The sequence below is a fragment of the Lissotriton helveticus genome, chromosome 1_1 (genome assembly GCF_964261635.1).
Source record: "Lissotriton helveticus chromosome 1_1, aLisHel1.1, whole genome shotgun sequence".
Lineage (NCBI taxonomy): Eukaryota > Metazoa > Chordata > Amphibia > Caudata > Salamandridae > Lissotriton > Lissotriton helveticus.
In genome coordinates, this window is record NC_136057.1 from 1208720419 (window position 1) to 1208739655 (window position 19237).

A 19237-nucleotide genomic window follows, 5' to 3' on the forward strand; every position below is an offset into this window, starting at 1 on the left:
GAGGCTGAATTATCTTCCTAAAACTTTGGCTTTAAAAATATTAGGTAGGAATTTGGTATTTCGCTAGGCAAACGTTGTTTGAAAACCAACTGAGCATCATTACATAGGGCCCGATTAGAATGGCGGACGGACCAGCGTCCGTCCGCCAACCCCGAGGTGGAGGGACCGTCCGCAGGGGCTGCGGCGTTCCCTCCCTCGGAATTAGGATGTGACCGCCACCCTGGCGGTCACATCCCCTATATTTAACATTGCGGTGGATGCTGCTTCAAGCAGTACCCGCCACAAGATTAAATGTGCATGTTTTCCTTTGCATGCACGAAGCGGCAGGCACCGCGTGGTGCCTGCCGCTTCGTGCATGCAAAGGCAGGGGGGTATCATAGGTACCCCCCATGTGCACCCGCCACCCCATACTCAAACTTCACATGCTTTTCTACGGCAGAAAACCCACCATGGAAAAGCATGTCTCCACCGGCATCCTTATATGGCTGGCGGTGTCTGATAAACACCGCCACCATATTAGAGCTTTTCCGCCGCGGTCGGAAGGCGACCCGGAGGATGCGGATTCACCACGATCCTAATCGTGTCCAAAGTGTCCACCCTTTGTCACATTTTAGATAGGCAGTGCAATGTCCAGATGTTGTGGAAGGACCATCATGGAAAATTATTGCTACTGCTACAAAAGTCCTTCCTGATATTGATAGTTGACTTGCTACAAAATGTTTTATACAAATGTACAATTTTCTCCCATCAGTTGTACAACGTTGCATCATTAAAAATATATATTGTCGATATCTTTGTATAAATAATGTTGATAACATTTCTGATTTGCATTGGCTACACTCCATGTTTTGATTTGCAGCTTTAACTAATTTATTGAAAGACACTGATTTACAGTTCGGTAATGTCAAATATAGAAATGATGTTCCCATTTACAACAAAGGCCCAAAATATTCTCAATGTCTACACCTTCATTTTCCAATACAGTAAGCATATACATTAGAGATTCCTGAGCCTCTCGTTGGATATTTTGCGTAAATTGTGTAGAACCAGACCATACATCCAAAATATTACAAACATCACAATCACTTTGTATTTCACTTGTATCAGTTCTCAATTTTTCAGAAATGGAATGCAACAAAGAACAGCATCTTTTTTCCCAATTCTCCAATTTGCTGTTGCAAACCTTCAAGAAAGAAAACAACATTGACCGCTACATTAGCATAGCAGTTGACACCTGAACTATTTTCAAACTGATAACCAACAATCTCCTCAACAGTGTCTTTTTTCCTTTTGCTTGCAAACACAACATTCTCTTGTTTTTTTCCTTCTCCATACCTTTACTACAGATATTCTCATACCTTCTATTTCTACCGACTACACGCTTTTCAAATATAGGATATTGGCCTAAATTAGGAGCATATGTTCATCTTAACCTATTATACTCTTTGTTACAGTTTGCATCTGCAGTAACCTTTGTGTCATCAAAATCAATAAAAAATAAACCAGATAATGTTCTGGCTCAAGACAAAGCAACATATGCCATACCCTCTTTAAACACAGTATTTCCAATGTTCATCAAAGCAATGTCAGCACTTAAACCCTGAGATTTATGAATGTCACTGCATATGCCAGAGAAAGTGGAAACTGTTTTCTTCGGACATATAAATCTTTAACAAGCAAAAAATGAACTGAACAACGACCAATTTGTTTAACTTCTTCAATCTGATCAAATTTAATTTTTAAAAAATCTATACCATCTTTATTTGGATAATTAACAAAATACACAACCTTGCCCATTGCTCCATTAAGTAAACATTTCTCTACATCCAAATTACGCCTTAAAATGACTCAACAGTTCCTACATGCATATAGATTCTTTTCTCAACCAGCAGTTTTCGATATCGATTTTTCTAAAGAATCCAATTTTGTCTTCAATTTTTCTGTCAAAATAATAGTGATTCCTTCATGCTCAATTTTATCGATGGCTTCCATTTTTTATTAATTCTTCATTTTCCAGTTTCAAAAGTTGTTCGCTGAGTATACAAGACTAGCGCAATGTTGGCAATAAGCAGATTACAGATTTGCTTTCTGCAATTTTCAGGTATATTTTCTCGGGAACTACATCTTCATTTGGAAACAAATTAGAAAGTATTCGACTCTTCAAAGCTTGTTTGCCATGTTCTGTCAGAAGTCCAATTCTTATATCTTGAAGAATAGTTCCGTAATCAACATCATTTGCCTGTCGCATATTTGTAATGAGTTCTTTGTATTCAAAATATGACCAAATGTTCACGTTTCCAACACTACCCAGAGAACTTCTGGTGTCTTCATGTGCAAGTGTTTTAAATACTGGTTGTCCTTTTACTGAAGTAAGTTGCAGTAGATCTCCGAAAACTATGACATGTTTTCCTCCAAATAACACGTAAGAATTTGCTGCATTCTTAAATGCATAAATGCAAGCATTAAGTTTGAGACCATGCTTACCTCATCAATAATCAGAAGTTTCATTTTCTTCAGCACTCTTGAAACTTCACAACAAGCTTCTCCAGATAGCTTGTGATATTCCAATGTGTTTCCATGCTCCACAGGTAGCATTAGTAAACAATGTAATAAAATTCCTTTTATGTTGTGTGCTGCCAACCCAGTTGGAGCAGTTACAACACAAGACAAATGTGACTCAGTTGTTGTCTGTAGATAACTGGTGATTACTTTCATTAAGAAACTTTTTCATATTGCATCTTGTCCACTCACATACATTCGGAAGGGTTGAAATGATGTAAATGTGCACTCTTTCGTTTCATGAAGAAATCCATGGTCAATTTGTTGTCTCACTTGCTGATATATTTCTTTCTGTTCAACATTTAATTGTTCTTCCAAGTTTGCTAAGTCCGTTACATCTTCTTGAGCTTGATGCATTGCTGTTTCCACCTCATAGTGATGGCTGCTTCATTTTCAACAATTGGTTGTCCTAGTGGATCCTGGCTCAGCGCAGCAGAACTTTGACTGTCTTGAGAACTGTCTCTAGCAATCTCAGCTGCACATGTAGCTTCTTGATCAATTTCATCATTCAGCATTTTCACATAATTTGCAAAAGCACTGCATTCTATGCTATGTTTACAAGCATTGAAGGAATCTTCATAGCTCTGGAAATCTCCAAGTAATTCCAGTTCTGAACGCCACGGTTTGAACAGTTGCAAAAGGGCTATATAGTAAAATTTCCTTTTTTCAGCAGTGTTGCAACTCAGCTTCCTGTGATTAATCACATTTCCTTTCATGTGTTTCAGTAGACATCCTTCAGAACCAAGGACTCCATATTTTCCATCATTGATGTTCTCTGTAATATTCCGTTTAAATGTGTAGTTTTGCAGCACTTCATAGAGACACATGTTCTCAAGATGATGACTTCTGTTTGGGTAATATATGTCCAACATAGTCGTTTTTAAAATATCTGTACTTTCTAGATCTTTTTCTGCTAAATATTCAATTTCTTTAACAGTTTTCAGTACCAAATTTCGCATTGCTGCAAGACCAATGCTCACCCAAATTATTCTTCTAGATTTGGAGTAAAGACTTGCAGATGATAACCGATCTGTGCATTCATATGCTTCAATTTCTCAATACGATAACATCTTTAAACTGAAACTGTATAATTTTTTACTTTGAGTCTTCTCGTGAGAAATCCCTTCCCACATTTCTTTCAATTCTGTCTTTTCTGATTTTGTAATGTAGGAAGTTACATATCGAGCAACAGCAATGGAATTGTCCGCAACGTTTTGAATATCCATGTTAACATTCCACATGGACAGAATAACTGGATTGTAGTCATTTATGTATTTTGACTCTTCGTTTCTTATTGAGTTGTAGGTATTTTTTGGAGACTTTCCTGTGATGGTATGTCGCAAAGATGACATAAAACTGTTCACTCTTCCTTTGGATATTACAGGACGTGGAAATGCAAAACGACATTTGATGTAGAACTTATCCTTAGACTTGTACTTCAGTCGACAGTATTTTCCACATCAATCAATCAATCATGAAATTTGTAGAGCGCGCTACTCACCCGCTAGGGTCTCAAGGCGCTGGGGGGAGGGGGAGCCGCTACTGCTCGAACAGCCAGGTCTTGAGTTGTTTCCTGAAGGAGAGGTGATCCTGGGTCAGCCGTAGGTGGATGGGGAGGGAGTTCCATGTCTTGGCTGTAAGGTAGGAGAAGGATCTTCCTCTGGCGGTGGATCTGCGAATACGTGGGACAGTGGCGAGGGCGAGGCTGGCGGATCGGAGCTGGCAGGTGGATGTGTAGAATGCGAGGCGGCTGTTGAGGTACTTGGGGCCCATGTCGTGGAGAACGTTGTGTGCGTGGGTGAGGAGTTTGAACGTGATCCTCTTGTTGACGGGGAGCCAGTGCAGGTCTTTCAGATGGGCAGATATGTGGCTGTGACGGGGGATGTCCAGGATGAGTCGTGCAGAGGCGTTCTGTATGGGCTGGAGTCTTTTCTGTAGTTTGGCTGTGGTTCCTGGGTAGAGGGTGTTCCCGTAGTCCAGTCGGCTGGTGACGAGGGCCTGGGTGATCGTCTTCCTGGTTTCGGTGGGGATCCACCGGAAGATCTTTCGGAGCATGCGCAGGGTGTTAAAGCAGGACGACGAGACGGCGTTGACTTGCTTGGACATCGTGAGGGAGGAGTCTAGGATGAAGCACAGGTTGCGAGCATGGTCTGTTGGCTTGGGGGCGGTGCCCAGGGCAGGTGGCCACCAGGAGTCGTCCCAGGCAGAGGGAGAAGGTCCCAGGATGAGGACTTCCGTTTAGTCAGAGTTCAGTTTCAGACGGCTGAGCTTCATCCATTCTGTGACGTTTTTCATTTCTTCCTGGAGGCTGGCTCTGGCGGTGGTGGGGTCGTTGGTGAGGGAGAGGATCAGCTGGGTATCGTCAGCGTAGGAGATGATGTTTTGGTTGTGTTGGCGTGCGATGGCTGCGAGGGGGCACATGTAGACGTTGAAGAGGGAGGGGCTGAGCGAGGATCCTTGCGGAACACCGCAGATGACTTCGGTGGCCGCGGAACGGCACGGGGGAGGCGGACTCTTTGGGTTCTTCCGGCGAGGAACGGGATGATCCACTCCAAGGCCCTTCCTTGGATTCCGGTGTTGCTGAGGCGTTGTATCAGGGTGCGATGACATACGGTGTCGAAGGCTGCTGAGAGGACTAGGAGGATGAGTGCCGCTGTTTCCCCGTTATCGAGCAGAGACCTGATGTCGTCAGTAGCTGTGATGAGGGCGGTCTGGGTGCTGTGGTTTGCTCAGAAACCGGACTGCGAGGGGTCGAGGGATCCGTTTGTCTCGAGGAAGGCGGAGAGTTGTTTGTTGATGGTCTTCTCGATGACTTTGGCAGGGAAAGGGAGGAGTGAGATGGGGCGGAAGTTCCTGAGGTCCGTGGGGTCCGCGGTGGGTTTCTTCAAGAGAGCGCTGAGCTCGGCATGTTTCCAGCTCTCCGGGAAGGTGGCGGATGCGAAGGAGCTGTTAATGATGTCCCGGAGTTGGGGTGCGATGATGGAGTCGGCTTTGTTGAAGATGTGGCGTGGACCGGGGTCGGTGGGGGAGCCGGAGTGGATGGTGTTCATCGTGCGCGTGATGTCTTTGGTGCTGACCGGGGTCCAGTTGCAGAGGGTGGTGGTGGGGGGCGCTGGTTCGGTGGTTGGGTGCGTGGTCTGTGCGCCGAAGCTGTTGTGTATGTCAGCGATCTTGCGGTGCAAGAACGAGGCGAGTGAGTCGCAGAGGTCTTGCGAGGGTTTGATGTCGTTGTTTCAGGCGCTGGGGTTTGAGAGCTCTTTGACGGTGTTGAAGAGTTCCTTGCTGTTGTTGTCCAGACGTTCTTTGAATGTTGTCCTTTTGGTGGTGCGGATCAGCTGGTGGTGTTTGCGGGTGGCGTACTTGAGGGCTGTCATGTTCTCCGTTGTCTAGTCGTGGCCCCAGGCTTTCTCGAGGGTGCGGCAGGTTTTCTTGGAGTTTTTGAGGTCGTTGGTGAACCATGAGGTTTTCTTGCTGCCGGGTCTGCTGGGGGGGGTTCTTCACAGGTGCGAGGTCATCGGCGCAGTTGGTGAGCCACTGTGTGAGGTTGCGGGCTGCTTCATTGGGGTCCCTCGTGTTGGTGGGAGCGTTCTTGCTGAGGGAGGTGGTGAGTTGGTCGGCGGAGATCTTGCTCCTGCTTCTGGGGGGAACCAGTTGCGGGTGGTGGTGGGTCGTGGTTCTCCTGAAGTTGAAGTGGACGCAGCTGTGATCTGTCCAGTGTAGTCCGGTGGAGTGGCTGAAGGAGATGTGCTTGCTGGAGGAGAAGATGGGGTCTAGCGTGTGACCAGCGTTGTGGGTGGAAGTGTTCACCAGTTGCTTGAGTCCGAGGTTGGCGAGGTTGTCCAGGAGGGCGACGGTGTTTCTGTCATTGTTGTTCTCCAGGTGGAAGTTGAGGTCTCCTAGGAGGATGTAGTCTGAGGAGGTAAGGGCGTGCTGGCTGATGAAGTCTGCGATGGCTACGCTGAATTGTGTGCGTGGTCCCGGGGGTCTGTAGACGAGAGTGCCTCTGAGGGTGGTCTTGGGGTCGGTGGCTTTGGAATCGTAAGACTTGTTCTCTTAAGTTGTTTTCTTCTGTGCTTTTGGGTACCGCACATGTGGCATATTCTTCAATAAAAGACAAAACAGTATCATCCGCATCTGTTCCAAATTTGGGGGCGTCCTTGATCCATAACAGCATATGTATATGAGGAGCACCTCTTGCTTGATACTCCTTTCTCCCAAAAAAATCCACCACCTCTCCAAGAGGAGAATTAATTTTATTGCAGCTAAAAGACATCATAGCTTCAAATCTATGATTTAAATACGTGCATACATTAACAGGATCCAAACAGCACAATTCCTCGGGTGTCTTGTATTTATTATTTTTTATATTGGAATTTGCCTCCAAAGAAATTCAAGTAAATCATTCCAAGCGTACTCAGGACAGCTTAGGGTAAGGAACCATGTAGGAGTCCCTAAGTTCCGTAGCATACATTTCAGTTCTCCATGACGACGGTACCAATATTTATTAGTCCCACGCTGACATGCCATCATATTAATCAGCTGAGATTCTAAATGATCATCTCTCTGGTGCACTTTATCCATAAAATCCTTTGCTGATACATTTTGCAGATGCATTCCAGTTTTTAAAAAGTGATTGACTGCATATGAAAGTCCAGACAAGTCACTTTCAAACAAAAGATGAAATATATAAGGGATACATTGTCAAAATCTTGCATCATCTTCTTATATTCTTGTACGATATTCAGATGCAGGAATCTGCACAGGACGTTCATCATATCGTCCACCTTTTCCTGTTGGAAACAACTGCAGAAAACAACGAGCTTCCAAGCTCTCTTCCCATACACTCATAGGATTTCCTTTTGCTTTTTTCATTAGGAACAACTCAATAGTGTTTCCCTTCACTTCTTTTGAATGAAGTGGATGCACACTGTAATGTTCATAGAATTCTTCACATCTTAACATGTCCACTGTTTCAATTTGTCCACTTGTCGTTTCAGTATCTTCTGCTAAAAGTATTTCTTCTTCTCCCATATCAAATATTTTATAGTACGTATTGTTTTTTATCAAATACAAAGTTGCCTTTTGTACTTTCCTAACATCCACTAACTCCTGCCACATTTTATTATCCTTAGTCGGCACACCATTAACAAGAATAGCTAGTGGTTCACTTTCTACACTTTCTACACCAATAATTTCAATATTTTTATTTAAATCTAACGATAAATACACAACTCTTCCTTTTAATCCTCTTTGTAAATCTGAAGGAGGCAATTTACCTGTTTTAGGCTCCATACGAACAATAGCCTGAAACGGGTGCACACATTGAATGAGAATAGACTCATAGGTATTTAAATCTATCAGTTCTGGAGGAATAGCAACTAACTCTAAATTATTATGCACAGCTCTAGCGGGCATTTTATTCTCATCTAATTTGTTATAACAATATGTACAAATATTCTGATCAGAACTCAAATCAAAACAATTCTCTACCAACAAATAAGTTGAAAATTCCTTCCACTTACCATTATTTTCTTTTTCACTTTTTAAATCAACTTTTTAGATCAACACTCCTAGTCTGATTTTTATAGTGAGTTCGCTGACAACAAATAAACGACAAATTTGGCCTTTCACCTGAAATCACCCTAAACTTTGTAATTTCACCTTCAAATTTTTTTGTACAACTAAAACTAAATTCAATATTCTCTTCAACATTTTCTTCTATTAATTTCTCAGTTTCTGCACTCTCTTGTTGAGGACCAAAGTAACAAAACTCAATGTCATCACAAATCTTCTTCACATCTGAAACTGACCCACGCAAAAGAGCACAGCTCAACTCATTTAACTTTAGTGCTAGACTTTTTGCATAATACAATCTTCTGACTAACTTCCGCATTTGAGTAAAATGTATTGCCAACATCCTGAAATGGTGAAAAACACTTTGACAAACTTTCCTAGAAAGACAAGCAAGAGAATGACCTTGCAAACCAGTATTTTTATTCTTTTGTTTAACACTTTTTTAGTATATGTTCGTAAGATATTGCGTAAAAGATCAATAGATTCTTGTCGTACACTACAAATACTACTGCAATCTCAAGTAAACACTGGAGCTTTAGGAAATCTGCCTAGAACTTCATCAGCTATCACTACTTCTACAATTCTGGGAACCATTTTCTCTTTCTCAATTGGACACCCATTTCTAATCTCATATGCTCGACTATTGGTGTCAACTGCATGCAACAAATCATTGGTCTGAAAATAACTCTCTTCATTAAAGAAAGGCACAGAACTTGAAATGTGTTTCCATTCCCCTGAAAAAACATCACAAAAAATAGTTCAGTTAATTACTCTTTTCCTCTTACTTTTGGCCTTCATTAAATAGAATCGTTTATCTAGTGATCGAATTCAGTTTAAAACTAAAATAAATAATTTCCTCTTTACTTCAAAAGCCTTTTCAACAATAGATCCAATATGCTTCTTATTTTTATAAAACAGTGCTCTCTTTTATATTTCTTCATATCTTTCAGAAAATTATGTACTACTCTATTATAAAATATTTTTTAGGGATTTCTTTATATTGATTTTCTCTTCTTTTGCTATAAGTTTTATCCTTTGCATGAATAATACCTTTCCTATTTTTTGCACTTTTTTTGTGCTTGGAACATTTTCAGTGCTTTCAACATTTTTAATATTTTTTCTGAGTCCAGTAATATTTTTAATAAAGTCCTTTGTGGTCTTACCAGAAATTTTTCTCTTTTTAGCTACATTTTGTTGGTCATCCAATACTTGTGGTTGAGTTTTCTTCAAGTAACTATTCCTTTTCTGTCCTTTTCTTTTTCTTACTTTGTCCGGCATGATAACTTTATTTTAATGATGATAAACAGTATCTGTAAAAAAATATTCATAAATAAATATATATTAATCTATATATATAAAAATGAATGTATGTCTGTCTGTCTGTCTGTTTGGCATTACTACACCATTCATCCGATTACCATGAAACTTTGGGAAGTTGTTGAGTACACTCCTGCAAAGGTTTCTGGCATAAATTTGTTTTAAATATCGGCCCCCCAGGGCCCTCATAATCTTTCGAATACTGATGTACGCACCAGACGGAAAAACAACAAATCTTGTATCCACTAACTTGGGAATTATAGGCCTGAAACACAAGTAAAAAAGGTGGTTAGATCACTACATGCATAGTCCATGGAGTTTGAAGCACTGCGTGCCCTAAAGCCTGGCTCACTGCATGAGTACATGTACTTATGTGTCTACAAATACAACAAGCAAGCAAACAATTCTCTCTCAATTTTCCCAAATGCACACTGACTCAAAATGTGATTCTAGACAAATGACAGTACCCCTTGCACTTTACTGAAAGGATTACTACATGCTACTGAAAGAGTCACTATGGGTTTGCAAGAGTAGTCGCAGGGTGTTTCCTGGACTGTATGGATACTAACTGGGGAATTGTAGGCCTGAAACACAAGTGTGAAGGTGGTTAGATCACTACATGCATAGTCCATAGGAGTTTTAAGCACTACGTGCCCTAAAGCCTAGCTCACTGCATGAGTACATATGCTTATGTGTCTATAAAACACATCAAGCAACCAAATGCTTCTCTCTCAATTTTCCCAAATGCATACTGACTCACAGTGTGATTCTAGACAAATAACAGTATCCCTTGCACTTTACTGAAAGGATTACTACATGCTACTGAAAGAGTCACTATGGGTTTGCAAGAGCAGTCACAGTGTGTTTCCTGGAGTGTATGGGTATTAACTGGGGGGTTGTAGGCCTGAAACAAAAGTGTGAAGGTGCTTAGACCAGTACATGCATAGTGCATAGCAATTTGAAGCACTGTGTGCCCTAAAGTCTGGCTCACTGCATGAGTACATGTACTTATGTGTCTGCAAACACATCAAGAAACCAAATGATTCTCTCTCAATTTTCCCAAATGCATACTGACTCACAGTGTCATTCTAGACAAATAACAGTATCCTTTGCACTTTACTGAAAAGATTACTACAACCACACATACCAAATGATTTCGCTCACAATGCTTTACAAATGAACACACACTCACAGTGTGATTCTACAGAAGCAACACTATTCACTTGTCTAGAAGAGTTAAGATGACTGCACACATTTCACATATTTCATTACTACTTTTGAGAGTACAGGCCTGACACATTTTAAAATACATAAGCAATGACTGCTTGCAAATTCTACCAAAACTTGCTACAGCATATGTTTTTAACCAGTACTAGTACTGCAAGCACATGAAATACGCACAGGCTTCTCTCAACAGTTCCTAAACTTACACAGAGTCACAGTGTGATTCAAGACAACCAAGACTACATCTTGGACTTTATCAAAACACATTTACTGATCTACAAAAACGAAAGTGTCAACACACATTTTGCATATTTCATTACTGCATTTCAATGTTAAAGCCTAACTAATTTTTCAAATACATAAGCAATGTCTATTTTCTAATTCTATCAAAACTTAACATCAAGAAAAGTTTTTAAGCACTTATGTGTCTGCAGAAACATAAAACAACCAAATGCTTCTCTCACAATTTTTCCAAATGCACACTGACTTACAGTGTGATTCTAGGCAAATAACAGTACCCCTTGCACTTTACCAAAAAACATTTAGTAGTCTGTAACAGAAAACATGGCTGCACACATTCCACATATTTTAATACACAGTCTCACAAACTGAATCCAGACAAGCAACACTACTCCGTGCACTTTACCAAGAGAAACATATTAATCTTATTAAAAAGAAATATACCAAATACAACCTCTCAGAAAAGAAAAAGTTACCTTTGAAATTGATTTGTAGATTAAGAAGTATGTCAGTCACACACCAGATTCTCTTCTACAGAATCTCTGTTATGTGCACCTGTCAGCAAAACCAAAAGAATGGCATGCTTTCCTTCTCATTCTCCACACATATACATGTAAAAAGCACATCACATTGCTTCCCACAATAATTCAAAAGCTAACACACATTTCTATTGGTTACACATTTCAGCCCTTTCCAAGTGACATAAATGTGAACCCTACCCCCAATCTGCTCACTGCATGTTACCATAGAAACAGTTCATGGAACACTTAACAGAACTCATAGGTCAGAAATTCAGTACACAATGTTGCTACTCCAAACAGCAAGTGTGCTTGACTATTCAATATATCAGCATATCCTATGTAATGTTCCTTTCAAATACTTTTTCTAAACCAATAAAAAGCATGCTTTCAAAAAACAGAAACATGCACCCTACTTTTGAGACTAAAATGATCTCAAACACACAATCATTTCTTTGCTTTTTTCAAAACTGCATCTTATCTAACCCTGGGCGAAGCACTACGTCCGCTCGCGGAGTTTGCGAAGTTTTTGCAACTTCGCACTACGCGAGCAGGACGTAGCACAGTGCGAACATGCGTAATGCAGCGTAGCATAGTGCAGCGCTCATTTTTTGCTTGTTCGCGGTCCTGAACGTCATGTTTGCGACCGCGAGCAAGCAAAATGACATCCCGGCAAGATTCTCAACGCGAGGAGGTCAGGTTTCTCATTGTGAGTGGTTGCGCATGCTCGCGACCGCTCTCAATGAGAAACTACCTGTTCGCGTTGAGAAAGCTGCCGCTCGAGTAATAATCTCCTCGAGCAGCAGAAAACTACAGCTCGCACTGTGCAAGATGCCGTTTTCAAGGCTTGCACAGTGCCGGATGCTTGTCCACACTGTGCAATCATTGAAAACGCATCTTGCACAGTGCGAACATGCTACTACGCAGCTCGCGTAGTGCTACGTGAAGTTCGCGTAGTGCGAAGTGCACTTCGCGTAGCTTCGCGTAGCGCTACTTCGCGAACTACGCCCACTTATCCACCATTTTAGAAAAATCTCACTTCTCAAACTGCCATTTCACATACAGGGACCATCTGATTGCATCCAGACCTCCCTTCAAGATGTTTAGAGTGTGGATTGTGGGACACAGCTATATTTTCTGGAGCCAAAGGTATGCAGAAAACAGAAACATGGACAAAGACTTAGCTTCACCAAATATAGACATTAAATGGATTGGACAGAGAGGGTTAAAGTGGCTCCAATTGATGCCATTGGTTAAATTCTTTTTGCATCTCCAACACCCTGACCTCATAATTGTGCACTGTGGTGGCAATGACCTGGGCATTTTCACTGGGGTATGTCTGGAAATGCTTATTAAGGACACCTTTACAGAATTGATGTCACTTTTCCCCCAACCTGCCTTTGTCTATTCTAACATATGCCAAAGGCAGAAATGGAACAGGTCCAATCAATTTTGTCCACAGATTGGGAAATCTAGGAAACATTTCAATAAATCTGTTTCTGCTTTTCTCCGAGATTATAGAATGGTTTCCATCTACCAAAGCAATCTGCGTTTCAATATGGGTGGCATCTATAGGAGAGATGGTGTACATTTTACAGATGAGGGTAACAGAGTCTTCCCCATGAACTTTAGACTCCTCATAGGTACTTACTTGTAGGTACCAAAATCTCTCAATAAACACAAGGACTTTTTTTAGAGCCACCTAAGAACTAAACACATAAGCTTGATGTATATCTGAAAAATGCCATTTGTTTTTTTGCTTGGAGTCGCGCACCAAACGCATCAGAGTTGTGCACCGAACGCGTAGAAGTCATGCACCAAACGCGTTGGAGTCACGCACCCTACAGCTTATGAGTCGTGCATCCAATGCGTGCACACCAGGAGGCCGCATTGAGCAACGCGCTGGGTACGCGACTCCTAACTTTACCGTAAAAAAAATAGCCCCTATCATTAATTTCTAATATCCCTGGGGACCCCATCCCCCGGGGCTTATATAAAATGTTGGGGACTGTGGGGAGCCAGAATGCCCCCATGGCCCTGCCGGCTCCCCGCATATTTTGGGGGGTGGCATTGCTTTTCCATACGGGGAGCTTCTAACATGCAGCTCCCCATGTGGAAAAGCAATCTGGTTTAGTTTTTGAAAGAGAGAGCAGGTTCCGCTGCTCTCTCTTTCAAAATCCATAACCAAGTTTGCTATGGGAGGGCGGGAGCCGCGAGACTCCTGCCCTTCCATAGCAAACAGCGGTGTCCCGGGGTGGGCACCCAGAGACACTGCATGAGCCGGCCCTGGGGGGTTGGCGGTCCCCAGGGCAACAACAAGGCTCCAGGAGGGGGGCCCCCCATACATTTTTTAAATTTCCCCCCGGGATTTGGCCCCCCGGGGGCTAATTATAAAAGAAGCCCCATTATATATATATATTTATTTGTTTACGGCAGGATCCGCGCACCCTGCATGCACTTGCCGGTTTAAAAAAAAAAAGAAGAATTTTGGGCCCTGGGGCTCCTTGTCGGACCCCCTAAACAGGTCTAGAGGGTCAGGATATTTCTACCCTGCCCCCTATATACGTTTTGCACACTTGTTCCACAGAATTCTTCAGCCTTGCTTCTACTGAGGCACATAATGGCTGCCAACAGGGTGCCCTCAGGGTGCGCGGATCCACCGTAGCCAAAGATATATATATACTTTTAAATGTCATTTTCTCAGGAACTACTGAACGGATTTACACCATTTAAGCGAAAGGCATGAGTCTAAACTAAGTACTACCTCTCTGCTAAATTTGGTATAATTCCCTTCAGCAGTTCGGGCTGTAGCTGCGGCTAAAGGTCCCTATGGAAAATTGCATGGGGAAAACACTTTTTGGGACCCACTTTTTTCTCGGCCCCCGCTTACCGAATCACCCCGAGACTTTCAGGATAGGAGCGGACCGGAGCTGGACATTAGTTTTGAAAATGTCGTGAAGACTCATCAACCGGCACCAAAGTTATTCCAAATAGAATGTTGCAGATTTCCTATGGAAAATGGGTCCTAACTATAACTAACTACTGGCGACTGCCAGTAGGTAATATATATAGTAGGTAATATATAAATATATATATATATATATATATATATATATATATATATATATATATATATATATATATATATATATATATATATATATATTACCTACTGGCGGTCGCCAGTAGGTATATATAGTTAGGATTTTTTCTCTATGGGATTTTTGAAAATTCTATGTCTAATAACTTTGGCGTTTGTGGACGGAATTGGCTGAAATTTTCTGGAAAATGGAACATTTTGTTTCTGAGCAGCCCCTGGAAATTTGGGGGGGGTTCGTCCAGGGGGGGTCGAGAAAAAAGGGGGGTCCCAAAACGTGTTTTTAACATTGAGTTTTCCATAGGGCGGTTGGCCTCACTTTTAGCCCGAACGGCGGAATGGATTTGCATGAAACTTGGCAAAATTGTAGGGACTGGTAGCCCGATGTGCCTTTTGTAGGTCTCAATATATGTGCTCCAGTGGATTTTGAGAAATTAACGTTTAAAAAAAGATATATATCTGTAAGCGCGCTCTGGGCAGCGCTCCGGTCCGCGGACCTTAAGCGTACCGGAACTTCGCGTAGCGAAGCTGATTGGCTCTCCGGTGTCTGTCAACATTCTAAACAGTCCGGAGCGGCCGCCATCTTGTCTCTCGGTAGGATTGAGAGACAAGAGGAGGCCAAAACAAAGGGGGAAATAACCATAAGGGGGCATACTAGATCCTCCCTGACCCCCTAGGTTTAATGTGGAGGTTTTAAAAGGGCCCCGCGGGGCAAAAAAACCCCCAAAATTTTTTTGTTTTTTTTGCGTGGGTAGCGCCCGGTCCGCGAACCGGGAAGCGTTCTGGGCAGCGTACTGTAATGAAAAATGAATGATAGACTTTTCAAATACTGTATGTTAATTGATTGTTGGTTTTGTTGATTATTTTTTTTTTTTTTTTATTTTTTAAGCAATTATTTATTATTGTGATTGTGTTTCAAAATTTAATAACATTTCTAACATTTCACTGTCTGAAATGTCGTCATTTTCATTGAACATAGCTAGTAATCTATGAGGGTGTAAAATGTCCTCATTTTGAAGGAGGTCATCCACTGCTTGCACACATTGCAGTAGTTCTTGGTCCCAAGTTTCATCCATAAATTCTATATAATTTGGATCAATTAATTCTTGGCTGCTCTCTTGCAGGACAATTTGAAATGAAACTTTCTGTTCGCCTTCCATGTTGCCTGAAATTTGGATTAAAAAAATATATATTAGTAGAGATAGGGCACTGTTGGGATTAATTTTCGATAGGCATTTTTTAACAGAGAATTTATCTTTGGGCAGTGTATAGTATCAGAGTGGAAGTAGGAATATAAAAAAGTGTATGTGATTTAACGTAAGTAAATTCATAATTATAAAAGAGAAGCCTAACTCCATCCATAACTATAACAGAGAAGTCTATCTAAATCTATAACTACTACAGAGGGATAGTATATAACTATCAGAAAAAGTTTACCATATTAACTTATAGTGCACAATATAGTTCAGTTTTTAAAATAACAACTTACCTTTAGAAAGAAGTTGAAGTGATTAGTGAAAATCCAATTGAAATGTACACCAGGAAGTAGTAGTCAAAATGGCTGTGTTTCATTCTCTTCTTTTATATATATTCAGGTACATAACCAATCAAATGTCAGGTAAAAAAAAGTAGAAAATGAAAGTAACATTTTAATTGGTTGTCAATTCCAACACTTCAGATGTGTTTTGAGAAGTAATTTACCTCAGGGTATTTAGAGAGGTCTACAGGCTAAATGGCTAAATGGAATTCCAATCAAATTTGTGAAAATGGTAGGGATTGGTATGTAGTATGAGCTAATCTATATTTGGTGAAATTGTCTCCAGTGGCTTTTCTGTAAACTACTTTCCCACCTTTTTTGATGGTGCGCTTCCCAGGGAGCGACCCGGTACGCGAACCGTTGAGCGCCCCGGTTCGCGTACCTTAAGCGTTACGGGAGTCCACCATTTTGTGTTTCGGTCGAATTAAGATATAAAATGGAGGGCAAATAATGTTCAGAATGGGTAGAAGGGGGCACGGTAGACTTATCTTGACCCCCTAGGTTTTGTGAGGGTGGCTGAGGAGGCTTATATGTGCGAAAAAAAACCATTTTTTAAAAAAAATTCGCGAGGTTAGCTCCCGGTTTGCGTACCGGGTAGCGCCCCAGGGAGCGTACTTTGTTGAAAATTAGTGAAAAATGTTACAGTAAAATAATAATTGTGAGTGATCAGATGTAGGGTAGCTCTGAGAAGAGCTTTTGGGTTTATGGTACATTTAGGTACCAATGCACAGTCTTAAATTCAGAGTGAAAATTCTGTTGCCCTCATCTGAGAAGTGAACTCCATCTCCTCTGTAGATATCTTGCATGTAGTAACGCAAGTTATTGTTGTACAGGGAGCCCATTCCATGGTCTCTCATGTAAGCTGAAACAGATTTGTTTACATGCTTCCTCGACTTCTCAATTTGTGGACAAAATTGGTTTGACCACCTCCATTTCTGTCTTTGGCATATATTTGAATATACCAAGGCAGTCTGAGGAAAAAGTGCCATTAATTGCTCAAAGGTGTCCTTTAAAAGCATTTCCAGACCTACCCCAGTCAAAGTGCCCAAATCATTACCTCCACAGTGCACAATTAACAGGTCAGGTTTGGGCAAATGCATAAAGGTTTTCACCAATGGTATCAATTGGTGACATTTTAATCCTCTGTGGCCAAACCACTTAATTTCCACATCTTGTAAATTGAGGTTAGGTAATTTTCTGTTCTCAGCATACCTGTGAGCCCAGTGGATATAACTATGTCCAACAATCCAGACAGAAAACATGGTGAGAGAAGGTTCTCCTGCAGTCAGATGAAGTGTGGCAATGAAATGGCAGTTGAAAAAATGAGAGTTTAAAATGAAAAAAACTGTGGAGTTTCTGTGTTCATGAAGCAGTAACAGTGATTGGTGGATTTTGATTGCTGAAAACAGAAAGTTAGGGTGCATGGATGAGTTATTTGAAAGATGTATTTTGAATGGCCAATAAAAAATCATTAAATGAAAGAATGCACTGGATATGCAGGTGCACTGAGAGTTCAGAGTTCAATTGCAACATTGTTGTGTGAACTTGCAAACACCAGAAGTCTTCCAAGAGGTGGTTGCCATGCAGAAAAGGCATGAAATGGCAGAGGGGGGAAGGGTTTTCATTTGAAAAAAGTGAGGGAAGAGTTTTGATTGGGTGACATGAGAGATATGTGTGAAGAATTACAGCATTTCTGTGCTTTTGATAGCTGCAGACTCTGGAGTGCATACCTTTTGCTCTGCTGAAGACAAATTGGTGTGTTTCTGAGACTGTTTTCAAACTCAAAGTATTTGCTAAGGTGAGAAAATATTTCTTTAATTTAGATAGAGAATAGTGAATTATGTGGCGCAAATTGCTTGTAAATATGCTCCCACCTGTGCATGGAAAATTTAGATTTTGAATGTTTGTGTTACATAGCCATGTTAAAAGTGATACAAACATGCTGCAAAGGCAATCAAAAAACGCTTTTATGTGTCTTAAGGACATTTTAAGTAATTTTCCCATGCAGTGTTTTGAAATTATGATTTGAAAATCGTTTTTGGGGAAAAGGAATTGTTTTTAAATTTATGACAAGGACATAATGGTGTATGCTTCTTTATAAGGCAATTGACTGTCCCTGATGTTATTTTTCCCATTTTAATGTAAGACCTTTCTCTGTGGCGCAAAGGCAATCAAAAAACACTTTCATGTGTCTTAAGGACATTTTAAGTAATTTCCCTGTGGGCAGTGTTTTCAAATTATGAATTGAAAATCGTTTTTGAGGTAAAGGAATGTTGTTAAAATTTATGTGCGCCATATGCCCCCAAATTTCTTTTTCAGGGGTGCAGCAGGGTGTTCTTGAGATACCCCTGCACCCTTGAAGAAATTCCTAATTTGCGATGAGCTAATTGCTAATCGCAAATTGCACCTTCATTCCTATGAGCCTCCTAGCCCATGGAAATGAATGGGTAATTTGCAATTAGCAATTTGCTCATTGCAAATTAGGAATGGTAAAGAATTGCTATTTATTCCTTAAAATTCGCTATTTAGGAAATGTAAAATAGTTTGATGGTACATATGGTGGTTCATCTGTAACAAGATAAGAAGCTTAGGGATACATTTATGATGACTGGCGCAATAAAGTGGACATTACTTACTTCATTGATAGGCCTTTACATGTATTATCTCCTCTGTATTCTTTATCAAGCGTAACTTTAATCTGCAATTGTGAGTAGGCCTCACCATAAACAAACCTCTGGATAGGCCACACCTTATCGTCATCCTGGATTAATCATTTAAAATGCTAGGGACAGATTTATGATAGGTGTATGCCTCTTTTGCGCCACTGTGCGTCACTTTTATGATGCAGCGGCGGTGCAAAAGATTTGCTATGAGGCGACAAAATTACAAATTGATGCATTTAGGCAGATGTGTCATGGTGTAAAAAAAACGTGCCACATGAAACCGATGCAGCAGTGATGCAAAAGATGCACCATGTTGCAAGACAGGCCTCACTTGGGGCCATATGTATCAAGCTAATTAGCATTCGCAAAGATCAAAATTCTGCGAATTTCGGCCTTTGCGAATGCTAATTAGACAAATGGTATGTATCAAACAAGTTTGATGCAAAATAAGGAATAGCAACATTTGCTATTCCTTATTTTGCGATTGCACTGAAGGATTTGCAAATTT